Source organism: Myiozetetes cayanensis, unplaced genomic scaffold, assembly GCF_022539395.1.
Source record: "Myiozetetes cayanensis isolate MyiCay16 unplaced genomic scaffold, myiCay2020 scf4, whole genome shotgun sequence".
Lineage (NCBI taxonomy): Eukaryota > Metazoa > Chordata > Aves > Passeriformes > Tyrannidae > Myiozetetes > Myiozetetes cayanensis.
The window spans coordinates 68197542-68207169 of NW_026087631.1; positions in this window are offsets into that span (position 1 = coordinate 68197542).

Sequence of the window (9628 nt, forward strand, 5' to 3'; positions counted from 1 at the left end):
GGGGTCGGGGCATGTCGGGTGGCACAGGGACACCGGCACCGCCGCCGCCGCTCCCGTGGCAGCTGCTCCAGGAGAGCGGCGCATCCCGGAGCGCTGGGCGCGGCGAGGACAGAGCTCCCCATCAGCATGCACAACCAAAAATAATCCACCCCCACACACACCTCCTCCCCGACAACTTTGGCTCACCAGCGAGGCCTAAACCACGTATCCTTTGGGGAGCGCAGCAAACCCGGAGACCATAATTAAAATATGTTAATCTACACTGGGCACTTACCCATGGATAAACACTTCAATTTGGCACAGTTTCCTGCAATCTTCTGAGACTTGCGACTGATCTCAGAACCCCACTCCTTTCCCTTTTGACATTTTTGGTCTTACTTTTGAGCCAAAAAGGAAGAAATAAATAAAAATAAATAGGAATTTAAGGAAAAAGTAGGGGAAAAAAGAAAAAAAAGAAGGACACTTGTTTTTCTCATAAGCTTTGTAATTTCCAGTACATTTTTACTGGGGGTGGGGGAATGCTGTCACTAAGCTATGTGTTCATTACAGCCAGGGGCTAAAAATGAGGTTGGCTCCCAGTTTTGCTTATGTTGTTAAAAGAGCCTCTGAAGCTGCAGTTCTGGAACAGGTCTCCTCTTTCTTTGAAAGCATGCTGTTTGATAGACTGTCATTTGTCCCCTCCTTTCAGAAGAGCCAGCTGGCAGCTAAGTGCTAAAGCCAGTGACTTGCATGTGTTTTTCTGACATTTAACAAATGGGAACAGCTTGCAAATCTGCATTAACTCACTCTGTCTCACAAATAATCATCGGCTATGCGGTGTAGACATTCAGAACATTAGCGCAAACACAAAAGGGAGCGGGAGTCTGTGGGAAAAACAAGTTGGCAAATAAAAGATGTTTCACTAAGGGACAGATAAAGCTTTTTGGTTCAGATGGAGGGTTCGGATATAGATCCTGAAGATGGAGGGTGGATGGAGGTATGAGGGGAGTGTGGTGAAGGTAACTGATCCTCTCCCTCAATCCACATGGAAAGCTATCAGATGTGCACCTGAAACGATAGTGTCTTTCCCCCACCATTCACAAGTGTTGATCAGTGGAGTGTTTTCATTCTGCCACCACCACCTGAGACAGTCTAAGGAAAACACAGAAAGCACACCCAAGTTGTTTTCTCATCAGTCCTTCTGTGTAGGAGCTTATGGATGTCCATAATTTTTTCTCTTTGTAAATTAACATAAGAGTCTGTTACTAGGGTAATGGATACTGTGGCATTTTTCAGATAATAAAGGGACTTGGATAAACTCAACATGTGATCGGTTCTGAGGCTAAAATACAGCAAGCAAAACATCTGCCTTCTGGGCTTAAGTCTGAGACTTGGACTTTTCAATTGAAAAAGAAATGAATACCTAATTCTTTTAGCCTCTCTGAAAACTATAGCCACAGATTTAGGGAAGGAAAGAAAAATCCAACTGTTACTTCATCCTAACCTCTCTTATTTCTCCCTTCTAAAGACTGGGAAAGCCTCATGCCCAGGTCACAATGTGGACATTTTCCCCTTCCTTTGTAGGTTCACACTCTTACAGGTAATGGAGGCAAATGAAGCACATGTAAAATTATGGGAAAGCCTTGCATACAGACCATATCAGTTTGGGGTGATCATCTTCCTTTGCAGTGGCACTCAGGCCAGGACTCCAGCATTTAGATCAAAACCCCTCCCTTACTGAGCCCAAGTGCTAGGTTCTGTGTCTGAGAGTCATCACAGACTCATGGCACCTGCAAGTGCATCTCTTAATGCTGTGAATACTGAGTTGCAATAACAGAACTGGTCCCCTTTCCAGGGCAAAAAAAAAAAAAAAAAACACAACCTCACAAAAATGGCACAGTTAGGTGGATATGATTTCCAGACAGTACCTGATGGATTTGAGTGCCATTAAAAATTGTTTTGCCTAGTGAACTCAAAATACTTTGCATTACCAGTAGTGAGAAGGACACGTCTTGGCTGCCTCATGCAGCACACTAACATTTCAGAAAATATCACTAAATGTGAATGCACCTGTATTTCTGACACAAGGTAACCAAGAGGATATAAACTATATACTGTGCCACTTTGTCCCTGAATTATCCTGCCTCACGCTAGTTACAGTCTAAAATATTGGCTATATGCAAGTTTTTCACTGGTCTCACTAATGCCAAAAAAAAGCCCAGGATCAAACCTTGTGCCAGCTTTTCCACTGGGCAGAATTCATCAGCCTGACCCCATGGGGACACTGCTCTTCAGGAACCTGCCTGACATGTAGGCAAAGCCTTAGTGTGCTCATGACATTGTAGACAGCTGGACTCTTCTTCCACTGGGAGCAAAAGTAGCCCCATACTCTCCTGGGTGTGCAAATCCTGTCCCAGAAAGAGCAGCAGGTGTCGGCTGGCTGTGTCTCCTTTCACCTGAACATCTGTAGGAATGTTTTTTTGTCTTTTGGGGGTTCAAGATTCAGGATTCATTGAATCAGAAACCTGATCTAGTGGGTGGCAGGGAACTGGAACTAGATGATCTTTGAGGTCCTTTCCAACCCAAAAGATTCTATGATTCTAGGCAAATAAAGAGTTATTATTTTTACTCAGCTATGTTCCCCCCCTACCCCCTCTACTAGTCTACTAGTAAAAATCATCTGGTCATTCCAATCAGCTACAGGAAGTTCAAGACCATGGATGATAAATTATGTGCACCATCTCTAATTACTCTGTCATCTGTTTTCCCATAAGTACTGGGCAATTTCAGTGAAGCCTGAAGTAGGGAACTCGAGTTGCACTTCCCTGTCACATGTGCACTGTACTTTGTTTGTCTCTCTGAAATACAAATGCTACCATTTTTCCTGTAGCATCCATATTTCTTTTCACCACATCCCTCTAGTTCCTTCTCTCTCTCATTCCCTCTCTCTCTCACAACACTTGACAAGTTTCTTCCTGACAAAATGTCCATCTGTAAAAAATAAACAGAACAATAACACCTTGTAGGCATGACATTAAGTGTTGCTTGGGTTTTATTTTTGTATGAGTACCTATATATTTAATTAAACACAGTCCTGGCACCTTTGTAATTGCTTAAGAGTATTCTAACAAAAACCTAACTGCTGAAGTGGGTAGAATTGCATATTCCTTCATTTTTCTTGCTCTCCTTTAGCGTATTCTGTGCAGTGCAGCAGTGAGTGTATGATTTACTATTGTCCTGGAAGAAGCTCTGCAAAACCCTACCTTTGATTCCCTTCCCCACCTCGGACTTTCACACACACAGGTACACATTTTGTATCTGCAGTGGTCCCAAGGGAAGACCTGATTCATTCCTTATAACTACCTGCAGTCAGTGAAGTTTCACCATCACAGATGAGTTTGGCCCCTCCAAGCAAAGCTCTGTAGTGGTTACAAGATATATATGAAACAACCCAAAAGGTATTCCCTTCCAGATTATGAAGCAGCAGATCAGACAGACAGATGGAACAGCAGGCAGACAGGAACAGATAGGATTTTATCTCAGAAAAAGAAATGGCAAATAATTCCATGGCTGAGCTAGGAGCAATGCAGCTCTGGAAGAAATATTTGAAAGGAATTTCAGGGACTTGGAGGCAAGTTGTGACTAAGAAAATAGATGTAACCAAGTGGAGGAAAGGGTAGTTCTCAGGCATGCTTATGTCAGGTTCTGCTCCTTAACCCCCCTGATGTTATAGGACACACCTGGCCACCAGATACAAACAGTGTGTGACTTCTGAAGACGCTGGGGTGAATCTTTGTAAAACAGCAGGAAATAAAATAAAAACTGCCCAAAGTTTACTTTTGAACAACCTGCACCCTAGAAAATAAGTAACTCCTGGCCAGCAGCTGGTCAAACTGAGGAATTGCAGGGTAAAACTCACATTCAGAGGTTTCACCCGAGGTCTTATTACCAAAGCCAAATCCTTTGGTTCAAAGCCATTATGCAACAGCAAATCTGAGTCATGAGATCAGTGCTACAGCTATTCCTGAAACTTTGTTTTCGTGAAAAATGTTCCTGCTCACAGGGGCTGCCATGAGACTAATGAATAGACTTTGTCCTCAGGGAGAACTTGTCCTGTGCTCAAGGAGCTTTAGGTCAGGCCCAGAGCTGTTGGTTTTCTGTGATGAGGCTTGCCATGGACAAGCAAAGAAATACGAAGCAACACACAGGGACTCACCCTTCCTATGGAAAAGTTAGGTCTAGATAACAGTCATTCCCTACTAACTCTCTGTATCATTTAACACTGTATAATATTTTTAGATGCACCTTTTCAACCTTAATGTTATTCACTGTTGTATAAAGATATCACATGATTGTTTGGGGGGTTTTTCTGTTTTTTTTGTGGATGTGTGGTTTTTTTTGTGGGTTTTTTTTTGTTTGTTTGGTTTTTTTTGGTGGTTTTTTTTTTGTTGGTTTGGTTTGGTTTGGTTTTGGTTTTGGTTTTGGTTTTGTGTGGGGTTTTTTTGTTTTGTTTTGTTGTTTTGGGTTTTTTTTTGGTGTTTTCTTTGCAGTTGGATAATCAGAGATACCAAACAAATATTTAGAGGTTTTAGAGCTCAATGGCACAGAATAAGTCAGAGAAAAATCGTTTGACATACTTTTAGAAAAGACCTGGTGTTTTGTTTTTTTTTTTTCCCGAGAATAAGAATCAGCCTAACCTTTCCATGTACATTAAGCAACAGTATCGATCTGCAAACCTCCAGGGACAGCTTATAGGCAGGAGAGGTCAGGAAGAAATGCTCCCAGTTGCACAGCAGGGTGTTCATCGGGAGGAACCTGAGAGAGATATTTGTTATTCACAATTTCCTGGAAAATCTCGCTGACCTCTCCACTGGTACTCCTGGTTGTAAAAAAAAATTTGGGGAATGAAGCCAAGCCAAAGCACCAGAGTAAACTATTTAGCCTGGGACAGAATGCAAGAGGTTACCCAGCACAAAGTGAACAACAGGTTTGAGTTAATGCTATGAAGTCAATTAATGCTGCAAGACCAAAATCTGCAGACAAGGTACATTCTCAAATTTCCAGGTAGCCACTGCAACATCATTCCTATGGCTGGAAATTCCTTCCCTCCTTACTTTTGGAAACTAGAAGTCAGAAAAGAGAGCTTCTGCAATTGAGCTGTCATTTCTCTAGACCTGCTCCCTATCTCTTCCAGCCTTCCCTCCAGAAAATGTAAAAATTGCAAAAAGTCAAAAAGTAAGACACAGGCATTTATGGCTGTGCAGGCATGTGTTTGCATGCATGTGAAGGAGACAGATGGGGAGAGGATTCCTGACCCAGAAGTGTGATTAAATCCAAAGCAGGTTGATAAAGGATCTACTGTAGTAGGATGTATTAAAAAAGAGAGTTATTGTATCTTCCGAACTGATCAAGGTGATAAAGTAACTGATCACACAGAAGAACTGCTGGAACTGCACCCAATTCTACTCTATGAGTAAACAGATCCTGTGGCTCATTCAAGAGGCTATAAATTTAAGCTTAGTATTTCAGGTCTATATCTAAAGAGTGACAGAACCTCATATCTCCTGATTCATCCAGAAAGAATGCATCATCTTTTTGTACCAGTCTAATCAGGAACACTTTTGCCATGTTCATTTTTCTTTTTAAGTCAAAAGAGGCACAGAAGAGATTTAGTTTCCTTTTTTTTTTTTTTAACATATTTTTTAAAATTTTTTTCCCCCTTCCTACTGGATATGGAGAAAATAAAACCATCCTCGACTTTGCTAAGCCTCTGACACAGGTACCCTCACTACACATCACAGCAGAGCAGCTCGTTCCAACCCTGTTCTTTAAGTACCATCTAGTGGTTACAAATATATTTGCATTTCTGCTGTTGGAAGATCTTTGGATTCAGATTTCTGTCTTTTAGAGCTGAACTAGTCTCACCATTTTCTGAAATGAAACAAAAAGCAACACTCTTCCACCTATTATTCCTCCTCTTTTTTAAAAGAAAGTAAAATCTTCATGTCTTTTACCCACCTTGTCTCAGTCCCACTGGGGGCAACTTCAGAGAAAAAAGGGCTCAAGAAAAATGTAGCTGTGTCTTTTTTTCTTTTAGATATAGAAAACAAATGTCAATCCATGATCCTGCATTATCTCACATTTTTTTTTAAATGTAGTTAATTTTTTTCCATTAAGACCTTGACCCATATGTCTCTGAATATGCATTTGAGAATTGGCCTTCGATTTGAGCCATTTATTACTTTTGAAAGTATTGCTCCATCTATCTGCCTGTCTTACATTAATGTCTCTCTTTGTGTGTTCCACTTTCCATATTGCCTGCCATCTGTTATGTGATCAGTGAGAGATAAGCCTGGTTTGCTTGTTCGATTAGTTATCTTGCTTTCTATTTCAGTGGGCATTGGTTAAATGTACCTGTGCTGTTGCTCCTCTGATATCAGCAAAGTTACACCATGAACAGGGAGAGGTGACCTCCTCTTTTCCATCAAATCTATGTGATCCTCTTCCAGTACAAGGCTCTGAATGTCAGCCCCCTTCAAGCAATTGCCTGGGAGAAATTTTATTTTTACCTCATTTTAAAATGGGTATTTATGAAAGGTTACGTGAAAATGTTGCTGAAGGCACCTGTCTTCTCCCCTGATTACAAAGGTTGCTCATCGATGCAGGTCAGAGGGGGCCCCTGGACCATTCCTTGCCATTGATGTCCAGCATCGGTCACACTCCTCATGAAAGAGCCCTCAGGAGTTTTCTCCTCTGCCTGACCAGGGCTGGAGGGAACAACAGCAGCTCAAAGGGTCCAAAGTCATGTACGATGAGTTGAGACCTGGCGTGCTCAGGCTTTTATGTGCAGGGCAGAGCCGTGAGGGCAGCATGTGGAGTGAGGGTATGATGCTGTTCACCTTCCAGGCCTCAAGACTGCCCCAGTAGCTCCTCAGGAGCCCCCAGCAGCCCTCACTGGCTCCCTAAAAGCTACAAGGACAGCCTGAACACCAGCCTGGACATAAACATCCCTAGGCGTCTAAATTCAAGTGTTTTACTTACACACAATATCCCACTCAATACTTCAGTCAGCTAAAATTTGGCAAGACAAATTCCACCACAGAAGATTACTAATTTCACCTTGTAAGTCTAACTGGCAAGTGATGTGAGAAAAATAAAGACAATAAAACATTTATCATTCTCACACTGCCTCAGCACGGGTTATTACCCTCTCTGAGTTTGTCCCCACAAACATTCAATTTGGTGTTTGTCACAAGTGATGGAGCAGGATCCCATAAAGAAGGTCCTGCTGCTGATGGAAAATGTTTCTGTTCCTAGTCCACAGTCCCAGCTGCTTATTTCCTCTCTTCCACACTGGAGATTTCCAGCCAGATCTGCATGTAACCATAATCTAACTCTGGAGACATCAGGAATATGTGCATGAGAAGAACTCTCATTATGACAGTTTAAAAAGTCAGTAAAGTTCCGGAGAAAAGCATCATTTAACTACTTTCCATTTGAAAAAACTTAGAGATTCCCCCCTTTTCCTGTTAGAATACAACTCATGCTGCTTGTATCATATATCATAAATTGCTGCCTAATGTTGAGCTGTGAATTTTCATCCTAGAAATTCTGCTGGAGACATTTTGACATGAGCACAAGATTTATTGCTGGGCAGCCAGTGGATCTGACGTCTGTGATGACAGATATTCTTTTTTCAAATGAGTATAATGACACTGAAAAGAACAGGATCAAACTTAATGTCCCTGAAGTCTTTTTCTGTGAGTTGCAGATGTACCCACAAGCAGATTTCTAAAGGAATCCCCATCAGCAGAAGCAGCAGCACCATATATGTTTATCGAGCAAGAAAAATGTACATGTCTGTTTTATCAGGAAAATGTATTTTGCCTGCAGGATTGGGGGGCAGGAAGGTGGGGTGTGGAGACCTTAAGCCAAACCAGTGGGGAGATCCTGCTCTTACAAGGGAAGATATGGCACATCCGTGGGCTACAGCACATTTCTGTTAGGTTACCCAGAGCGAATAGTTTATTACGTATCATTACCTCTGAACAACAGATAATCAATTTGGATGTGTCCTTATTTACCTGGACAAACACTGGAAGGCTTTGCAATTTAATGGCCTAACTGTTTGTTAGAACAAATAGACCTATTCAATTCTGAGATCACAGTCAATCTGACGGTTTATAGCTGGTTGGTTTCTGCTTTCAAACTGTGAAACTCTGATTTGTTTTCAAGGTGTAAAATTAGCAGTAACATTTTCACATGCTAACGGATAAGTCCCTTATTGAAACATATAACTGCACTTGCTCATTGCAGAGTGAAAATAGCCTTGCTCTAAACCCCAGCACAAAGCCTGTGGCCTGCCTGAAATCTCACAAAAGCCCTGAAGTGATATCAGGTGTGAACCAGCCCAGGCAGTGGCTGTCTGCTCAAGAGTGAATTTCCTCTACTAATTTACAGGTTGGAGCAGGATGTTTTCCACTCATTATTAAATTATATCATTTGTATACAGCTCTGCAGAGTAGCAATGGAGTCCTTGAGCGGAGCATGGGCATTTAAAACAGTAATTCTTCATTTCATCTCTGAAATGATTAGCCTTGGTAAATCACTCCGAACCCTGAAAAGGGGTGTTAAGTCATCTCCCCTTGGTTTAGTAATATATTCCACAGTGTAATCAGACTACTGTAAATAATCACAAGATTAAAAAATGAAGGAATACCTGAACTCAAACCTCTGCCTGTAGATACCTGAAACCAAAGGAGTGGGAACAACATTACAAGGAAGGGAAAAGCAGCAAGGGAAGAAAATGCATTTTACCATATTAAAACACTGGTTATTTTTTTTCTGTTCAGTTGGGTAAGCCAAACTAAATCTTTAGATTCAGATAGCCAAGGCAAATTTTGAAAATATCGAACCAGACTACAGTGAGAGAGCTGAAGATGGAAAAAAGGGTGGTAAATGGAACATCCTGTAAATCTGGCCATTATGGGGTGGGTTGCTGTGTCTAGTACAAACATCACCTTACCCAGAAATATCCCAGCATTAATCTGCTTGAGAGACTTACTGGAGTTTGGAATTATAAAAATGACACCTATTAGAATGTACTGAAAAATACATGTGGAGTGTATGTAATAAATGAGACACTCCAGAACACAGTGATGTTCCAAGAGGATGCTTCAAAGTGGCACGTGAATGCTTCCAGCCCTCTCTGTCCGGAGGATAGCTCCACCCGGATGTGCAATTTATCTGCACCTATCTGCATTTCCCATTGTTTTTCTTTAACTTTAGTGTAATTTGTTTCTACAAGGAAAGATAATTACACTGTAATAATGTTACTTTCCTGCCTTGACACTGCCCCTTTTGCTTTAAAAGTCCATTCCCTTGTTAATTTTAGTAGTCCTTCTCTGTAGTCATTCCATTTTGGATTTCTCTTTTTGTGGCCTCTAGTGCCTGCAAGATCCTGACAGAAAACTTTTGTACTTGCCTTTCATTTAGTTGCATCACTTTCATGATTTGCAGACATTACACAACTTCTATAAAGCCCTGTTTTTTCCCCCTTCCTCAATGATTACTGATGATCTATTTAAATCAGAAATAGGTAAGTTAAAATTCATCTAAACCTTACAAATGATACCACAGAATAGGTTGA